We start from the raw sequence: 20,186 nt of genomic DNA, 5'->3' as shown, positions 1-20,186 counted from the left end.
AATATCTCTGTTGACGAGTCTACGATATGTAAAACACCAAACAAGAATGGTGTTCATGGGAGGACACCACGGAAGAAGACACTGCTGTTAAAAAAACCCATTGCTGCACATCTGAAGTTCGCAAGATTAAGATTAAACTAAGATTAAACTAAAGATGAGTTGTTTGGAAGGAAGGAACACACAACAGAAGTCAATGTCATAGTCAATCAATCGATAATATAATAATACTTTTAGCAAACATGTTTATTTTATTATTTACAATCTGTAGAAACTGAGAGAATAGAAAGGTTCAGAACTTTTGTGAAACATCACAGCACAGTTTAGAAATATATGGCTGTTAAGGGAATTTTTTTATCTATAATGACTAATTATGTATACATTTCAATCAGGATGTACTAGTCAGAATACTGTTATGCTACTGTACATGTATGAATTTTCTCTCTTGCTCCCAGTATTGAATATAATGTAGTGAATGTAGTCGGGAGTTTAGTACAATGACGGTCTGTTCCTTGGTACAAATGAATGAACTATCTCCAGACTGTCTAGAATGCTTATCTACACTGGCTGACCTTGGCTCTGGGCGAGGAGGGAAGGCTTGAGAACTATAGGGCCTTTCTACCAGTGTCAAGAAGAGACGGAACATTTAGAAAACGCTGATGTCATTTTCAGTTTATAACCTGTGGTAAAATGTGTATTTACTCAGTACTCTCTTGATTAAAGGCTGTTACTTGACTTTTAAGACCGGGACTCTGTCCATTCCTATAAAATAAGGGTCTTACAAATCCTTATGAATTGACAGTGTTTAATTTAATTGGGTATTAAAACAGAGGAATCAAATTCCTTCAACAATTGGTCCTTCGAAGCCGGGATCTAAAAATCTGTCCCTGCCATCTGGAGGTCGTACGGCGGGAAAAACGTGCACGTTAATTAAAAAAAAGAAGACCTGGCTTCTGGATTGAGGTTAAAAACAGGCCGGTGTTTAACCCAGATAGCAGGTACGGTGACAGATCCAAACGAACAGTAATTTAATTGGGTATTAAAACAGAGGAATTAAAATTCCTTCAACAATGGCAAATAGAAACCCAATATGGAAGCTGTTAAGAGATGGGAGGGGCTGAATGGAGCTGAAGGGACTGGATGGTGTTGAGAGATAGATGGGAGGGGTTGAATGGAGCTGAAGGGTGGGACTGGATGGTGTTAAGAGATAGATGGGAGGGGTTGAATGGAGCTGAAGGGTGGGACTGGATGGTGTTAAGAGATAGATGGGAGGGGTTGAATGGAGCTGAAGGGTGGGACTGGATGGTGTTAAGAGATAGATGGGAGGGGTTGAATGGAGCTGAAGGGTGGGACTGGATGGTGTTGAGAGAGAGATGGGAGGGTTTGAATGGAGCTGAAGGGTGGGACTAATAACAACAAGATAACCGATGTAAAACATATATAGGTCCAGGTTATATAGTGACTCACTACTGTAATGGTCCAGGTTACATAGTGACTCAGTGACTCACTACTGTAACGGTCCAGGTTACATAGTGACTCAGTGACTCACTACTGTAATGGTCCAGGTTACATAGTGACTCAGTGACTCACTACTGTAATGGTCCAGGTTACAAAGTGACTCACCACTGTAATGGTCCAGGTTACAACGTGACTCAGTGACTCACTACTGTAATGGTCCAGATTACAAAGTGACTCACTACTGTAATGGTCCAGGTTACAAAGTGACTCAGTGACTCACTACTGTAATGGTCCAGGTTACATAGTGACTCACTACTGTAATGGTCCAGGTTACATAGTGACCCACTACTATAATGGTCCAGGTTACAAAGTGACTCACTACTGTAATGGTCCAGATTACAAAGTGACTCACTACTGTAATGGTCCAGGTTACATAGTGACTCACTACTGTAATGGTCCAGGTTACATAGTGACTCACTACTGTAATGGTCCAGGTTACATAGTGACTCACTACTGTAATGGTCCAGGTTACAAAGTGACTCACTACTGTAATGGTCCAGGTTACATAGTGACTCACTACTGTAATGGTCCAGGTTACATAGTGACTCACTACTGTAATGGTCCAGGTTACATAGTGACTCACTACTGTAATGGTCCAGGTTACAAAGTGACTCACTACTGTAATGGTCCAGGTTACATAGTGACTCACTACTGTAATGGTCCAGGTTACATAGTGACTCACTACTGTAATGGTCCAGGTTACAAAGTGACTCACTACTGTAATGGTCCAGGTTACATAGTGACTCACTACTGTAATGGTCCAGGTTACATAGTGACTCACTACTGTAATGGTCCAGGTTACATAGTGACTCACTACTGTAATGGTCCAGGTTACATAGTGACTCACTACAGTAATGGTCCAGGTTACATAGTGACTCACTACTGTAACGGTCCAGGTTACACAGTGACTCACTACTGTAACGGTCCAGATTACATAGTGACTCACTACTGTAATGGTCCAGGTTACAAAGTGACTCACTACTGTAATGGTCCAGGTTACATAGTGACTCACTACTGTAATGGTCCAGGTTACAAAGTGACTCACTACTGTAATGGTCCAGGTTACATAGTGACTCACTACTGTAATGGTCCAGGTTACATAGTGACTCACTACTGTAATGGTCCAGGTTACATAGTGACTCACTACTGTAATGGTCCAGGTTACATAGTGACTCACTACTGTAATGGTCCAGGTTACATAGTGACTCACTACTGTAATGGTCCAGGTTACATAGTGACTCACTACTGTAATGGTCCAGGTTACATAGTGACTCACTACAGTAATGGTCCAGGTTACATAGTGACTCACTACTGTAATGGTCCAGGTAACATAGTGACTCACTACTGTAATGGTCCAGGTTACATAGTGACTCAAACTGTCTGCATGTTCTTCACAAAGAGGGCAACAGATGCTACTGAACCAGATGTCTATGTGTCTGTGTGTCAGGGGAGAAGCTCCAGCTGGTATCTGATGCTACTGAGCCAGATGTCTGTGTGTCAGGAGAGAAGCTCCAGCTGGTATCTGATGCTACTGAGCCAGATGTCTATGTGTCTATGTGTCAGGGGAGAAGCTCCAGCTGGTATCTGATGCTACTGAGCCAGATGTCTGTGTGTCAGGAGAGAAGCTCCAGCTGGTATCTGATGCTACTGAGCCAGATGTCTATGTGTCAGGGGAGAAGCTCCAGCTGGTATCTGATGCTACTGAGCCAGATGTCTATGTGTCAGGGGAGAAGCTCCAGCTGGTATCTGATGCTACTGAGCCAGATGTCTGTGTGTCAGGGGAGAAGCTCCAGCTGGTATCTGATGCTACTGAGCCAGATGTCTATGTGTCAGGGGAGAAGCTCCAGGTGGCATCTGATGCCACTGAGCCAGATGTCTATGTGTCAGGGGAGAAGCTCCAGCTGGTATCTGATGCTACTGAACCAGATGTCTATGTGTCAGGAGAGAAGCTCCAGCTGGTATCTGATGCTACTGAACCAGATGTCTATGTGTCAGGAGAGAAGCTCCAGCTGGTATCTGATGCCACTGAACCAGATGTCTATGTGTCTATGTGTCAGGGGAGAAGCTCCAGCTGGTATCTGATGCTACTGAACCAGATGTCTATGTGTCAGGAGAGAAGCTCCAGCTGGTATCTGATGCTACTGAACCAGATGTCTATGTGTCAGGGGAGAAGCTCCAGCTGGTATCTGATGCTACTGAACCAGATGTCTATGTGTCAGGAGAGAAGCTCCAGCTGGTATCTGATGCCACTGAACCAGATGTCTATGTGTCTATGTGTCAGGGGAGAAGCTCCAGCTGGTATCTGATGCTACTGAGCCAGATGTCTGTGTGTCAGGAGAGAAGCTCCAGCTGGTATCTGATGCTACTGAACCAGATGTCTATGTGTCAGGAGAGAAGCTCCAGCTGGTATCTGATGCTACTGAGCCAGATGTCTGTGTGTCAGGGGAGATGCTCCAGCTGGTATCTGATGTTACTGAGCCAGATGTCTGTGTGTCAGGGGAGAAGCTCCAGGTGGTATCTGATGTTACTGAACCAGATGTCTATGTTTCTATGTGTCAAACAGGCTCTCAAATTGCTTGATTGGAAGCCCAATAGCCATCATCACTGTTACATCCTCAGAAAGCATGAGCTCCTGAGTTGGGACAATCTTGTGCAATACACAGACGCATGTCTTGTATTCAAGATCCTAAATGGCCTGGCTCCTCCCCCTCCACTCAGTATTTCTGTTAAACAGAAAGCCCAAACATATGGCAGCAGATCCACAAGGTCTGCCATGAGAGGTGACTGTATAGTTCCCCTAAGGAAAAGCACCTTTAGTAAATCTGCATTCTCTGTGAGAGCTTCCCATGTCTGGAATACACTGCCATCAGACACACAACTGCACCACATATCACACTTTCACAAAAAACATGAAGACCTGGCTAAATGCCAATCAGATTTGTGAACATGGTCCCTAGCTGTGTGTTGCTGGTTTCCATGTCTGTTGTTTGTAGCTTGTGAGGTGTGGAAACACTGTTGCTTTTATGAATTTAGTCTTGTTGCTCTTTGTTCTATGTTGCTCTGTCTGTATGCTATGTCTTGCTTGTCCTATGTTGCTCTGTCTGTATGCTACGTCTTGCTTGTCCTATGTTGTTCTGTCTGTATGCTACGTCTTGCTTGTTCTATGTTGTTCTGTCTGTATGCTACGTCTTGCTTGTTCTATGTTGTTCTGTCTGTATGCTACGTCTTGCTTGTCCTATGTTGTTCTGTCTGTATGCTACGTCTTGCTTGTCCTATGTTGCTCTGTCTGTATGCTATGTCTTGCTTGGTCTATGTTGCTCTGTCTGTATGCTATGTCTTGCTTGTTCTATGTTGTTCTGTCTGTATGCTATGTCTTGCTTGTCCTATGTTGCTCTGTCTGTATGCTACGTCTTGCTTGTCCTATGTTGTTCTGTCTGTATGCTACGTCTTGCTTGTTCTATGTTGTTCTGTCTGTATGCTACGTCTTGCTTGTCCTATGTTGCTCTGCATGTGCTCACTGATCAATGATTGTCTATATTGTAATTGTTTTTAATAACCTGCCCAGGGACTGAGGTTGAAAATTAACCAGCTGGCTAAAACAGGCATTTTTACTGAAACGTTGATTAATGTGCACTGTCCCTGTAAAAAATAAAATAAACTCAACTCAAACTCAAGGCAGCTACTTTGAAGAATCTCAAATATATTTTAATTTGTTTAACACTTTTTTGGTTACTACATGATTCCATATGTGTTATTTTATAGTTCTGATGTCTTCACTATTATTCTACAATGTAGAAAATAGTAAAAATAAAGAAAAACCCTGGAATGAGTCGGTGTGTCCAACCGTTTGACTGGTTCTGTATATATTTGCCCCAAACAATATATGGGGGATTGGAAGTGATGCAGACAATTACATTGAGAAAGGTACAATCTATCTGCAATAGTAAAGCTGATCCACTCACTTAAACAAATGGGGGAAAATGATGGCTGTATCGGGGTGAGGAGTTTCTCTGTCCAATGTCTGTGTTCTCTTGCCCGTGTAAATCTTTTCTGTTTGTTGGCCAGTCTGAGATATGGCTTTTTCTTTGCAACTCTGTCTAGAAGGCCAGCATCCCGGAGTCTCCTCTTCACTGTTGACGTTGAGACTGGTGTTTTGCGGGTACTATTTAATGAAGCTGCCAGTTGAGGACTTGTGAGGTGTCTGTTTCTCAAACTAGACACTATAATGGTCTTGTCCTCTTGCTCAATTGTGCACCGGGGCCTCCCACTCCTCTGTCTATTCTGGTTAGAGCCAGTTTGTGCTGTTCTGTGAAGGGAGTAGTACACAGCGATGTACCAGATCTTCAGTTTCTTGGCATTTTCTCACATGGAATAGCCTTCATTTATCAGAACAAGAATAGACTGACGAGTTTCAGAAGAAATATCTTTGTTTCTGGCCATTTTGAGCCTGTAATCGAACCCACAAATAATGACGCTCCAGATACTCAACTAGTCTAAAGAAGGACAGTTTTATTGCTTATAAACAGGACAACAGTTTTCAGCTGTGCTACCATAATTGCAAAAGGGCTTTCTAATGATCAATTAGCCTTTTAAAATTATAAACTTGGATTAGGTAACACACAACGTGCCATTGGAACACAGGAGTGATGGTTGCTAATAATGGGCCTCTGTTCGCCTATGTAGATATTCCATTAGAAATCAGCCGTTTCCAGCTACAATAGTCATTTACAACATTAACAATGTCAATACTGCATTTCTGATCAATTTGATGTTATTTTAATGGACAAAAAAAACGTGTTTTTCTTTCAAAAACAAGGACATTTCTAAGTGACCCCAAACTTTTAAACAGTAGTGTTTATATATAAATATATATATCCCCCCCTCATTGGAAATGATGCAGACAATTACATTGATGTATCTATTTATTTATTTATCTATATATCTACAATCTATCTGCAATATTAAAGCTGATCTACACCCTAAAAAAAAAATAGAAAATAAAATAAATATAAATAAAAATTGTTTATTTTAATAAAGAAATTAGTGACGCAACACATGATTAGGTGTCTGTCGCCACATATCCAGCATAGATTAGTTGGTATTTACTTGCCATCGTTTATTTACATAATTTAGTGTAGTCCCAAATGCCATTCTATATTCCCTACGTAAGAGCACTACTTTTGACCAGAGCCCTATCGGCCATTTAGGGTTGCAATCCCCTACACATTTTATGACCTCCTTTAATTTATTCTGTTTACGTAGGATATAATGAAGAAAATAAACACTCTCTTTCTGTTCAGTGGCGGTAATGTCACCGTTTACGCACGTAGGCACTCAGGGAACACACACCGATCACGTCATGTCGTGTTCCTGAATAATAGTTCACATTAACTAGCTCCCACGCTCACCCCGGGAGTGACATTCTGGCATTAGTTAAGAAGAGAGAAGCAGAGGGGGTGGAAGAGAAGATCGAAAAAGAGAAGGACAGAGAAGAGAAGAGGGGGGCATGGAAGAGAAGAGGGGGACAAGGAAGAGAAGAGGGGGACAGGGAAGAGAAGAGGGGGACAGGGAAGAGAAGAGGGGGACAGGGAAGAGAAGAGGGGGACAGGGAAGAGAAGAGGGGGACAGGGAAGAGAAGAGGGGGAGAGGGAAGAGAAGAGGGGGAGAGGGAAGAGAAGAGGGGGAGAGGGAAGAGAAGAGGGGGGGACATGGAAGAGAAGAGGGGGGGACATGGAAGAGAAGAGGGGGACAGGGAAGAGAAGAGGGGAACAGGGAAGAGAATAGGGGGACATGGAATTAGAGAGAGAGAGAGAGTTAGGAACAAAGGAGATGGGAGAGAGAGAAGTAGAGAGTTAGAGAGAGATTTAGAGAGTTAGAGAGAAATAAAATTAGAGAGTTAGAGAGAGAGAATTAGAGAGTTAGAGAGAGAGCGAGTTAGAGTTAGAGAGAGAGAATTAGAGAGTTAAAGAGAGAAAATTAGAGAGTTAGAGAGAGAGAATTAGAGAGTTAGAGAGAGAAAATTAGAGAGTTAGAGAGAGAATTAGAGAGTTAGAGAGAGAATTAGAGTTAGAGAGAGATAATTAAAGAGTTAGAGAGAGAGAATTAGAGAGTTAGAGAGAGAGAATTAGAGAGTTAGAGAGAGAATTAGAGAGTTAGAGAGAGAGAATTAGAGAGTTAGAGAGAGCGAATTAGAGAGTTAGAGAGAGACAAAGAATTAGAGAGAGAGAATTAGAGAGTTAGAGAGAGAGAGTTAGAGAATTAGAGTTAGGGAGAGAGAATTTCACTGCAACACCATTTACAAAGGAAGCATGTGTGTTTAGTGAGTCCTCCAGATCAGAGGCAGTAGGGATGACCAGGGATGTTCTCTGCTTAGTGAGTCCTCCAGATCAGAGACAGTAGGGATGACCAGGGATGTTCTCTGTTTAGTGAGTCCTCCAGATCAGAGACAGTAGGGATGACCAGGGATGTTCTCTGTTTAGTGAGTCCTCCAGATCAGAGGCAGTAGGGATGACCAGGGATGTTCTCTGTTTAGTGAGTCCTCCAGATCAGAGGCAGTAGGGATGACCAGGGATGTTCTCTGTTTAGTGAGTCCTCCAGATCAGAGGCGGTAGGGATGACCAGGGATGTTCTCTGTTTAGTGAGTCCTCCAGATCAGAGGCAGTAGGGATGACCAGGGATGTTCTCTGTTTAGTGGGTCCTCCAGATCAGAGGCAGTAGGGATGACCAAGGATGTTCTCTGTTTAGTGAGTCCTCCAGATCAGAGGCAGTAGGGATGACCAGGGATGTTCTCTGTTTAGTGAGCCCTCCAGATCAGAGGCAGTAGGGATGACCAGGGATGTTCTCTGTTTAGTGAGTCCTCCAGATCAGAGGCATTAGGGATGACCAGGGATGTTCTCTGTTTAGTGAGTCCTCCAGATCAGAGACAGTAGGGATGACCAGGGATGTTCTCTGTTTAGTGAGTCCTCCAGATCAGAGGCAGTAGGGATGACCAGGGATGTTCTCTGTTTAGTGAGTCCTCCAGATCAGAGGCAGTAGGGATGACCAGGGATGTTCTCTTGATAAGTGAGTCCTCCAGATCAGAGGCAGTAGGGATGACCAGGGATGTTCTCTGTTTCGTGAGTCCTCCAGATCAGAGGCAGTAGGGATGACCAGGGATGTTCTCTTGATAAGTGAGTCCTCCAGATCAGAGGCAGTAGGGATGACCAGGGATGTTCTCTGTTTAGTGAGTCCTCCAGATCAGAGGCAGTAGGGATGGACCAGGGATGTTCTCTGTTTAGTGAGTAGGTAGGGATGTTCTCTGTTTAGTGAGTAGGTAGGGATGTTCTCTGTTTAGTGAGTAGGTAGGGATGTTCACTGTTTAGTGAGTAGGTAGGGATGTTCTCTGTTTAGTGAGTAGGTAGGGATGTTCTCTGTTTAGTGAGTAGGTAGGGATGTGTTAAAGGAATTTGATTCCTGTTCATCAACCAATTCAATTAAAACACTCTGCCCATTTCTAATCATTTGTAAGATACTTATTTACATAAAATGGAAAAAGACCTCAAAATCAATCAATAGCGTTTATCCTCGAGAGTACTGATCATTGTACAATTTACATCAGGTTATATACTAAAAATGACGTCACAGGTTTTATTCTGTCCTTCCTCCACTCCGATACAATGGCAGTATAGTTCACAAGCCTTCCCACATTTGTCACGGTCTTCCTCCTCTTCATCTGAAGAGGAGAGGCGAGAAGGATCAGAGGACCAATATGCGGCGTGGTATGTGTTCATAGTGAATTTTAATAAAGAGAACACTGAACACTGAAAACTAAGCAAAATAACATCCGTGAAGCTAATGCAAACTGTGCTGAAACAAGCCATCAACATAGACAATCACCCACCAACAAACAGTGCAACCCAGGCTACCTAAGTCTGATTCTCAATCAGAGACAACTAATGACACCTGCCTCTGATTGAGAACCATACCAGGCCGAAACATACAAATCCCCAAATCATAGAAAAACAAACATAGACTGCCCACCCAACTCACGCACTGACCATACTAAATAAATACAAAACAAAGGAAATAAAAGGTCAGAACGTGACAACATGGTCCACCACCTGTTAAATAATCTACTACTAGCCCAAGGTCTCTCCCCTCCCTGTGTAGAGACAGGATGTCCTGTAAGGAACACAGCATTCTAGCCGGTCTGACGATAACTTAATTAGTTTCTACCAAGGAACAGACAGTCCTTGTTCTAATACTTAATTAAAATTACACACATTATATTCAGTATTATGATTATAATAATATTCATACATCCATACAGTAACATAGTAGTATTCTGTTTAATTATAGTTCTGATTTAAATGTATACATCATTTAGTCATTATTCATAAAAATCCCTTAACAGGATGACCAGGGTTGTTCTCTGTTTAGTGAGTCCTCCAGATCAGAGACAGTAGGGATGACCAGGGATGTTCTCTGTTTAGTGAGTCCTCCAGATCAGAGGCAGTAGGGATGACCAGGGATGTTCTCTGTTTAGTGAGTCCACTAGATCAGAGGCAGTAGGGATGACCAGGGATGTTCTCTGTTTAGTGGGTCCTCCAGATCAGAGGCAGTAGGGATGACCAAGGATGTTCTCTGTTTAGTGAGTCCTCCAGATCAGAGGCAGTAGGGATGACCAGGGATGTTCTCTGTTTAGTGAGCCCTCCAGATCAGAGGCAGTAGGGATGACCAGGGATGTTCTCTGTTTAGTGAGTCCTCCAGATCAGAGGCAGTAGGGATGACCAGGGATGTTCTCTGTTTAGTGAGTCCTCCAGATCAGAGACAGTAGGGATGACCAGGGATGTTCTCTGTTTAGTGAGTCCTCCAGATCAGAGGCAGTAGGGATGACCAGGGATGTTCTCTGTTTAGTGAGTCCTCCAGATCAGAGGCAGTAGGGATGACCAGGGATGTTCTCTTGATAAGTGAGTCCTCCAGATCAGAGGCAGTAGGGATGACCAGGGATGTTCTCTGTTTCGTGAGTCCTCCAGATCAGAGGCAGTAGGGATGACCAGGGATGTTCTCTTGATAAGTGAGTCCTCCAGATCAGAGGCAGTAGGGATGACCAGGGATGTTCTCTGTTTAGTGAGTCCTCCAGATCAGAGGCAGTAGGGATGGACCAGGGATGTTCTCTGTTTAGTGAGTAGGTAGGGATGTTCTCTGTTTAGTGAGTAGGTAGGGATGTTCTCTGTTTAGTGAGTAGGTAGGGATGTTCACTGTTTAGTGAGTAGGTAGGGATGTTCTCTGTTTAGTGAGTAGGTAGGGATGTTCTCTGTTTAGTGAGTAGGTAGGGATGTGTTAAAGGAATTTGATTCCTGTTCATCATCCAATTCAATTAAAACACTCTGCCCATTTCTAATCATTTGTAAGATACTTATTTACATAAAATGGAAAAAGACCTCAAAATCAATCAATAGCGTTTATCCTCGAGAGTACTGATCATTGTACAATTTACATCAGGTTATATACTAAAAATGACGTCACAGGTTTTATTCTGTCCTTCCTCCACTCCGATACAATGGCAGTATAGTTCACAAGCCTTCCCACATTTGTCACGGTCTTCCTCCTCTTCATCTGAAGAGGAGAGGCGAGAAGGATCAGAGGACCAATATGCGGCGTGGTATGTGTTCATAGTGAATTTTAATAAAGAGAACACTGAACACTGAAAACTAAGCAAAATAACATCCGTGAAGCTAATGCAAACTGTGCTGAAACAAGCCATCAACATAGACAATCACCCACCAACAAACAGTGCAACCCAGGCTACCTAAGTCTGATTCTCAATCAGAGACAACTAATGACACCTGCCTCTGATTGAGAACCATACCAGGCCGAAACATACAAATCCCCAAATCATAGAAAAACAAACATAGACTGCCCACCCAACTCACGCACTGACCATACTAAATAAATACAAAACAAAGGAAATAAAAGGTCAGAACGTGACAACATGGTCCACCACCTGTTAAATAATCTACTACTAGCCCAAGGTCTCTCCCCTCCCTGTGTAGAGACAGGATGTCCTGTAAGGAACACAGCATTCTAGCCGGTCTGACGATAACTTAATTAGTTTCTACCAAGGAACAGACAGTCCTTGTTCTAATACTTAATTAAAATTACACACATTATATTCAGTATTATGATTATAATAATATTCATACATCCATACAGTAACATAGTAGTATTCTGTTTAATTATAGTTCTGATTTAAATGTATACATCATTTAGTCATTATTCATAAAAATCCCTTAACAGGATGACCAGGGTTGTTCTCTGTTTAGTGAGTCCTCCAGATCAGAGACAGTAGGGATGACCAGGGATGTTCTCTGTTTAGTGAGTCCTCCAGATCAGAGGCAGTAGGGATGACCAGGGATGTTCTCTGTTTAGTGAGTCCACTAGATCAGAGGCAGTAGGGATGACCAGGGATGTTCTCTGTTTAGTGAGTCCTCCAGATCAGAGGCAGTAGGGATGACCAGGGATGTTCTCTGTTTAGTGAGTCCTCCAGATCAGAGGCAGTAGGGATGACCAGGGATGTTCTCTGTTTAGTGAGTCCTCCAGATCAGAGGCAGTAGGGATGACCAGGGCTGTTCTCTGTTTAGTGAGTCCTCCAGATCAGAGGCAGTAGGGATGACCAGGGATGTTCTCTGTTTAGTGAGTTCTCCAGATCAGAGGCAGTAGGGATGACCAGGGATGTTCTCTGTTTAGTGAGTCCACCAGATCAGAGGGAGTAGGGATGACCAGGGACGTTCTCTGTTTAGTGAGTCCTCCAGATCAGAGGCAGTAGGGATGACCAGGGATGTTCTCTGTTTAGTGAGTCCTCCAGATCAGAGGCAGTAGGGAGGACCAGGGATGTTCTCTGTTTAGTGAGTCCTCCAGATCAGAGGCAGTAGGAATGACCAGGGATGTTCTCTGTTTCTTGAGTCCACCAGATCAGAGGCAGTAGGGATGACCAGGGATGTTCTCTGTTTAGAGAGTCCTCCAGATCAGAGGCGGTAGGGACGACCAGGGATGTTCTCTGTTTAGTGAGTCCTCCAGATCAGAGGCAGTAGGGACGACAAGGGATGTTCTCTGTTTAGTGAGTCCTCCAGATCAGAGGCAGTAGGGATGACCAGGGATGTTCTCTGTTTAGTGAGTCCTCCAGATCAGAGGCAGTAGGGATGACCAGGGATGTTCTCTGTTTAGTGAGTCCTCCAGATCAGAGGCAGTAGGAATGACCAGGGATGTTCTCTGTTTCTTGAGTCCACCAGATCAGAGGCAGTAGGGATGACCAGGGATGTTCTCTGTTTAGTGAGTCCTCCAGATCAGAGGCAGTAGGGATGACCAGGGATGTTCTCTGTTTCTTGAGTCCTCCAGATCAAAGGCAGTAGGGAGGACCAAGGATGTTCTCTGTTTAGAGAGTCCTCCAGATCAGACGCAGTAGGGATGACCAGGGATGTTCTCTGTTTAGAGAGTCCTCCAGATCAGAGGCGGTAGGGATGACCAGGGATGTTCTCTGTTTAGTGAGTCCTCCAGATCAGAGGCAGTAGGGATGACCAGGGATGTTCTCTGTTTAGTGAGTCCCCCAGATCAGAGGCAGTAGGGATGACCAGGGATGTTCTCTGTTTAGTGAGTCCTCTAGATCTGACCAGGTGTCAGTTTAGGGATGACCAGGTGTCAGGTTAGGGATGACCAGGTGTCAGGGTAGGGATGACCAGGTGTCAGGGTAGGGATGACCAGGTGTCAGTGTAGGGATGACCAGGTGTCAGGTTAGGGATGACCAGGTGTCAGGGTAGGGATGACCAGTTGTCAGGGTAGGGATGACCAGGAGTCAGGTTAGGGATGACCAGGTGTCAGGGTAGGGATGACCAGGTTTCAGGGTAGGGATGACCAGGTGTCAGGGTAGGGATGACCAGGTGTCAGGGTAGGGATGACCAGGTGTCAGGTTAGGGATGACCAGGTGTCAGGGTAGGGATGACCAGGTGTCAGGTTAGGGATGACCAGGTGTCAGGTTAGGGATGACCAGGTGTCAGGGTAGGGATGACCATGTGTCAGGGTAGGGATGACCATGTGTCAGGGTAGGGATGACCATGTGTCAGGGTAGGGATGACCAGGTGTCAGGGTAGGGATGACCACGTGTCAGGGTAGGGATGACCAGGTGTCAGGTTAGGGATGACCAGGTGTCAGGGTAGGGATGACCAGGTGTCAGGGTAGGGATGACCAGGTGTCAGGGTAGGGATGACCAGGTGTCAGGGTAGGGATGACCAGGTGTCAGGTTAGGGATGACCAGGTGTCAGGGTAGGGATGACCAGTTGTCATGGTAGGGATGACCAGGTGTCAGGGTAGGGATGACCAGGTGTCAGGGTAGGGAGGACCAGGTGTCATGGTAGGGATGACCATGTGTCAGGGTAGGGATGACCAGGTGTCAGGTTGTGCTGGTATAGAAGTCAGTTGCAGGAGAGTTACCTAATGGTAAGAGTGCATAGCGCGACAACAGGCACAATAATGCATAAGTTAAACAATGAAACACACCCGGGTTCAACACGGTACCCGGGGAAAAACTACCCGGGTTCAACACGGTACCTGGGGAAAACCACCCGGGTTCAACACGGTACCCGGGGAAAAACCACCCGGGTTCAACACGGTACCCGGGGAAAAAACACCCGGTACCTGGGGAAAAACCACCCGGGTTCAACACGGTACCTGGGGAAAAACCACCCGGTTTCAACACGGTACCCGGGGAAAAACCACCCGGGTTCAACACGGTACCCGGGGAAAAAACACCCGGGTTCAACATGGTACCTGGGGAAAAACCACCCGGGTTCTACACGGTACCTGGGGAAAAAACACCCGGGTTCAACACGGTACCCGGGGAAAAACGACCCGGGTTCAACACGGTACCCGGGGAAAAACTGGCGCGTAACACCAAATATGTAACAAAACAATCCCACACAAAGACATGGATTTGATCTTCTGGATTTTTTTTTGGTCTCATTTTGTCTGTCATAGTTGAAGTGTACCTATGATGAAAATTACAGGCCTCTCTCATCTTTTTAAGTGGGAGAACTTGCACAATTGGTGGCTGACTAGATACTTTTTTGCCCCACTGTATATCAATGTGATGAGGGAATGTAAACCTGGTGTGCGGGGAAACAAGACAAAACAAATGGAAAATGAAAGGTGGAGCGGCGATGGCTAGAAGACCGATGGCGTCGACCGCCGAACGCCGCCCGAACAAGGAGAGGAGCCGACTTCGGAGGAAGTCGTGACACCATGGATGTTCTCTTGATAAGTGCGCGAATTTGACTATTTTCCTGTCCTGATAAGCATTCAAAATGTAACGAGTACTTTTGGGTGTCAGGGAAAATGTGTGGAGTAAAAAGTACATTATTTTATTTAGGAATGTGGTGAAGTTAAAGTTGTCAAAAATATAAATAGTAAAGTACAGATACCCCAAAAAGCAACTTAAGTACTTTAAAGTATTTTGACTTAAGTACTTTACCCCAGTGGACACCAGTGATGTCTATTGTCTATGTTTCTCCGCGTGTGGATAGTCAAACTGCTTGTCATATTCAATCCATAAAGAAGCATGATTATGGTTTGAGTGAGAGGAACACAATGTCAGTTATACTTTAGGGACAAGTGTGTGCGATTGTGTGTGTGTGTGCGTGCGTGCGTGTGTGTGTGCGCGGGCGTGTGTGTGTGTGTGTGTGTGTGTATGTGTAGTACTATAGAGTTCAGGAACGTACAATCACTTCTGAAACAGTGGCTTTTAATCTGTCTGGATTTAATGATGGACAGCTTCTGTGTGTGTGTTTCCTGACGATTAATACATTCACGGTCATTGGCTTTCACCACGATAACCACCGAGGTCGGCATGGCAAACTGTCAGAGAGAGGGGGGAAGACAGGGAGAGAGAAGATAGATTAGAGAGAGACAGGAGAGATGGATGAGAGAGGGAGAGCAGGAGAGAAGACGAAAGAGACAGCAGAGATGGATGAGAGAGAGACAGGAGAGAGACAGGGGAGAGACAGGAGAGCAGGAGAGAGACAGGAGAGAGACAGGAGAGAGACAGTAGAGATGGATGGGAGAGCAGGAGAGAAGAAGAAAGAGACAGTAGAGATGGATGGGAGAGCAGGAGAGAAGAAGATGAGAGATGGATGAGAGAGAGACAGGAGAGAGACAGGAGAGAAGAAGGTAGATGAGAGATGGATGAGAGAGAGACAGGAGTGCAGGGGAGAGACAGGAGAGAGGCAGGAGAGAGACAGGAGAGAGACAGGAGAAAAGACGATATATGAGAGAGAGACAGGAGAGATGGATGAGAGAGAGACAGGAGAGCAGGAGAAAAGAAGATTGATGAGAGAGAGACAGGATAGATAGAGTAAAGCAGGAGAGACAGGATAGATGGAGGAGAGATGGAGTAGAGGGAGAAGAGAGAGACAGGATAGATAGAGGAGAGAGAGACAGGATAGATAGAGGAGAGATGGAGGAGAGAGAGACAGGATAGATGGAGGCGAGCAGGAGAGAGACAGGATAGATAGAGGAGAGCAGGAGAGAGACAGGATAGATAGAGGAGAGATGGAGGAGAGAGAGACAGGAGAGATGGAAGAGAGAGAGACAGGAGAGATGGAGGAGAGAGAGACAGGATAGATGGAGGAGGGCAGGAGAGAGACAGGATAGATAGAGGAGAGAGAGACAGGATAGATGGAGGAGAGTTGGAGGAGAGAGAGACAGGATAGATGGAGGAGAGAGAGACAGGATAGATGGAGGAGAGTTGGAGGAGAGAGAGACAGGATAGATGGAGGAGAGAGAGACAGGATAGATGGAGGAGAGTTGGAGGAGAGAGAGACAGGATAGATGGAGGAGAGAGAGACAGGATAGATGGAGGAGAGAGACAGGATAGATGGAGGAGAGATGGAGGAGAGAGACAGGATAGATAGAGGAGAGATGGCGGAGAGAGAGACAGGATAGATAGAGGAGAGATGGAGGAGAGAGAGACAGGATAGATGGAGGAGAGTTGGAGGAGAGAGAGACAGGATAGATGGAGGAGAGAGAGACAGGATAGATGGAGGAGAGTTGGAGGAGAGAGAGACAGGATAGATGGAGGAGAGAGAGACAGGATAGATGGAGGAGAGAGACAGGATAGATGGAGGAGAGATGGAGGAGAGAGACAGGATAGATAGAGGAGAGATGGCGGAGAGAGAGACAGGATAGATAGAGGAGAGAGAGACAGGATAGATAGAGGAGAGATGGAGGAGAGAGAGACAGGATAGATGGAGTAGAGAGAGACAGGATAGATGGAGGAGAGATGGAGGAGAGCAGAGTTCATCTGACCCTGGAGAAGTAGATTAGAGAAGTAGAGAAGTCCTGAAGTATCTCTTTAAAGCCCAGTTCATCGTTACCATAGGGATCTTCGTCTTCAGATGCTTTTGGGAAAGCGGGCCAGAGGGCTATAACACTCTTTCAAAGATAAAGGAGAAGAAAGAGAGGGATGAGGGAGGAGAGAAAGACAGAGGGAAGGTGGGGAATATATATTTGTAATCCATGTTAGAATAAAGCTGAAAAATCAAAGGGCCTGAATACTTTCTGAATGCTCCATATATAGACATGGAATCACTGGTCACTTTAATAATGGAACGCTGGTCATTTTAATGATGTTTACCTACCGTATATAATGACATCACAATACCCCATAATGACATCACAATACCCCATAATGACATCACAATACCCCATAATGACATCACAATACCCCATAATGACATCACAATACCCCATAATGACAAAGAAAAAACTGTTTTTTAATTATTTTGCAAATGTACTAAAATAAATATATATATATGAAATATTACATTTACATAAGTATTCAGACTTACTTAGTACTTAGCACCTTTGGTATCAATTACAGCCTCGAGTCTTCTTGGGTATGATGCTACAAGTTTGGCACGCCTGTATTTGGGGAGTTTCTCCCATTCTTCTCTGCAGATCCTCTAAAGCTCTGTCAGGTTGGATGGGGAGCGTTGCTGCACAGATATTTTCAGGTCTCACCAGAGATGTTCAATCGGGTTCAAGTCCGGGCTCTGGCTGGGCCAGTTAAGGACATTCAGAGCCTTGTCCCGAAGCCACTCCTGCGTTGTCTTGGCTGTGTGCTTAGGGTCACTGTCCTGTTGGAAGGTGAACCTTCACCCCAATCTGAAGTCCTGAGCGCTCAGGAGCAGGTTGTCGTCAAGGATCTCTCTGTACTTTGCTCCGTTTATCTTTGCCTCGATCCTGACTAGTCTCCCAGTCCCTGCTGCTGAAAAACATCCCCACGGCATGATGCTGAATAATTTTGCACGCCCAATTTTTCAGTTTTTGCTTTGTTAAAAAAGTTTGAAATATCCAATAAATGTCGTTCCACTTCATGATTGTGTCCCACTTGTTGTTGATTCTTCACAAAAAAATACAGTTTTATATCTTTGTTTGAAGCCTGAAATGTGGCAAAAGGTCTCAAAGTTCAAGGGGGCCGAATACTTTCGCAAGGCACTGTAAATATGGGTTGTATTTACAATGGTGTTTGTTCTTCACTGGTTGCCCTTTTCTTGTGGCAACAGGTCACAAATCTTGCTGCTGTGATGGAACACTGTGGTATTTCACCCAGTAGATATGGGAGTTTATCAAAATCGGGTTTATTTTCTAATTCTTTGGGGGTCTGTGTAATCTGAGGGGAAATATGTGTCTCTAATATGGTCATACGTTGGACAGGAGGTTAGGAAGTGCAGCTCAGTTTCCACCTCATTTTGTGGGCAGTGAGCACATAGCCTGTCTTCTCTGGAGAGCCAGGTCTGCCTACGGCAGCCTTTCTCAATAGCAAGGTTATGCTCACTGAGTCTGTACATAGTCAAAGCTTTCCTTAAGTTTGGGGCAGTCACAGTGGTCAGGTATTCTGCCACTGTGTACTCTCTGTTTAGGGACAAATAGCATTCTAGTTTGCTCAGTTTTTTAATGAATTCTTTCCAATGTGTCAAGTAATTATCTTTTTGTTTTCTCATGATTTGGTTGGGTCTAATTGTGTTGCTGTCGTGGGGCTCTGTGGAGTCTGTTTGTGTTTGTGAACAGAGCCCCAGGACCAGGTTGCTTAGGGGACTCTTCTCCAGGTTCATCTCTCTGTAGGTGATGGCTTTGTTATGGAAGGTTTGGGAATCGCTTCCTTTTAGGTGGTTGTAGAATTTAACTGCTCTTTTCTGGATTTTGATAATTAGTGGGTATCGGCCTAATTCTGCTCTGCATGCAGAGTCTCAATTTGGTGTTTGTCCCATTTAGTGAATTCTTGGTTGGTGAGCGGACCGCAGACCTCACAACCACAATCTCTCTCTCTCTTGTTCCGTGACCCCCCCTGTCCCCCCCCCTCTTTCTTTCTCGCTCTCTCTCTGATTTCACGCCCCAGCTGTCTCTTTCTCTCTCTGTAGAGTTCTGTCTGTCCCTGCAGGCTAACTAACTACTGGCAACAATACCACCAGCAATGCATGCATGTGTGTGTGTGTGTGTGTTGTGTTTGACCCACTTGATGATGTCAGAGTCCAGAATACATCGTGAGTTATTAAAAAAATAAATATCTGTGTGTTTTTTTTGTGTGTCCAGTGTTTTATTACTTGTGTTTTCGTTGACCTATAAACCCAGTGGAACATTCCGCTTCCCCTTTGCCGCTCGCTCGCTCCCTCCTCTCTCATCCCTCCTTCTCTCTCCCTTCCCACACTCTCTCTCCCTCCGTCCCCCTTCTCTTCCTCTCTCTCCGGAGTGTATTCAGACTAGATGATATTACCACGGAGACAGGGGAGACTGATGTCATAATGCCCTGACGGAATGGGAATGTTGTGATGTCACAATGAGTCATGCATGTCACATTCTATTTCTACGGTGACAGTTAGGCAACACTGAGTTTAGAGTATTTAACTAAATCACACTGAGATTTACATTTCTTTTCCAACTGAGCCCTGACCAAGAGATGGAGGTTAAAACACTGAGCCCTGACCAAGAGATGGAGGTTAAAACACTGAGTCCTGACCAAGAGATGGAGGTTTAAACACTGAGTCCTGACCAAGAGATGGAGGTTAAAACACTGAGTCCTGACGAAGAGATGGAGGTTTAAACACTGAGTCCTGTCCAAGAGATGGAGGTTTAAACACTGAGTCCTGACCAAGAGATGGAGGTTTAAACACTGAGTCCTGACCAAGAGATGGAGGTTAAAACACTGAGTCCTGACCAAGAGATGGAGGTTAAAACACTGAGTCCTGACCAAGAGATGGACGTTAAAACACTGAATCCTGACCAAGAGATGGAGGTTAAAACACTGAGTCCTGACCAAGAGATGGAGGTTAAAACACTGAGTCCTGACCAAGAGATGGAGGTTAAAACACTGAGTCCTGACCAAGAGATGGACGTTAAAACACTGAATCCTGACCAAGAGATGGAGGTTTAAACACTGAGTCCTGACCAAGAGATGTACGTTAAAACACTGAGTCCTGACCAAGAGATGGAGGTTTAAACACTGAGTCCTGACCAACAGATGGAGGTTTAAACACTGAGTCCTGACCAAGAGATGGAGGTTAAAACACTGAGTCCTGACCAAGAGATGGAGGTTAAAACACTGAGTCCTGACCAAGAGATGGAGGTTAAAACACTGAGTCCTGATC

At 44.7% G+C, this 20,186-nt stretch overlaps 1 protein-coding gene across 6 annotated transcripts in view; it reads left to right on the top strand.

Moving 5' to 3' along the window:
* Positions 1 to 20,186, top strand: part of LOC110532858 (dachshund homolog 2) — a 64,348-nt gene that overhangs the window by 6,230 nt on the left and 37,932 nt on the right. The window lies entirely within an intron of this gene.

The sequence above is a fragment of the Oncorhynchus mykiss genome, chromosome 21 (assembly GCF_057628025.1).
Source record: "Oncorhynchus mykiss isolate SJ-2025 chromosome 21, ASM5762802v1, whole genome shotgun sequence".
Classification (NCBI taxonomy): Eukaryota; Metazoa; Chordata; class Actinopteri; order Salmoniformes; family Salmonidae; genus Oncorhynchus; species Oncorhynchus mykiss.
This window is presented reverse-complemented; position numbering and strand designations above follow the sequence as displayed.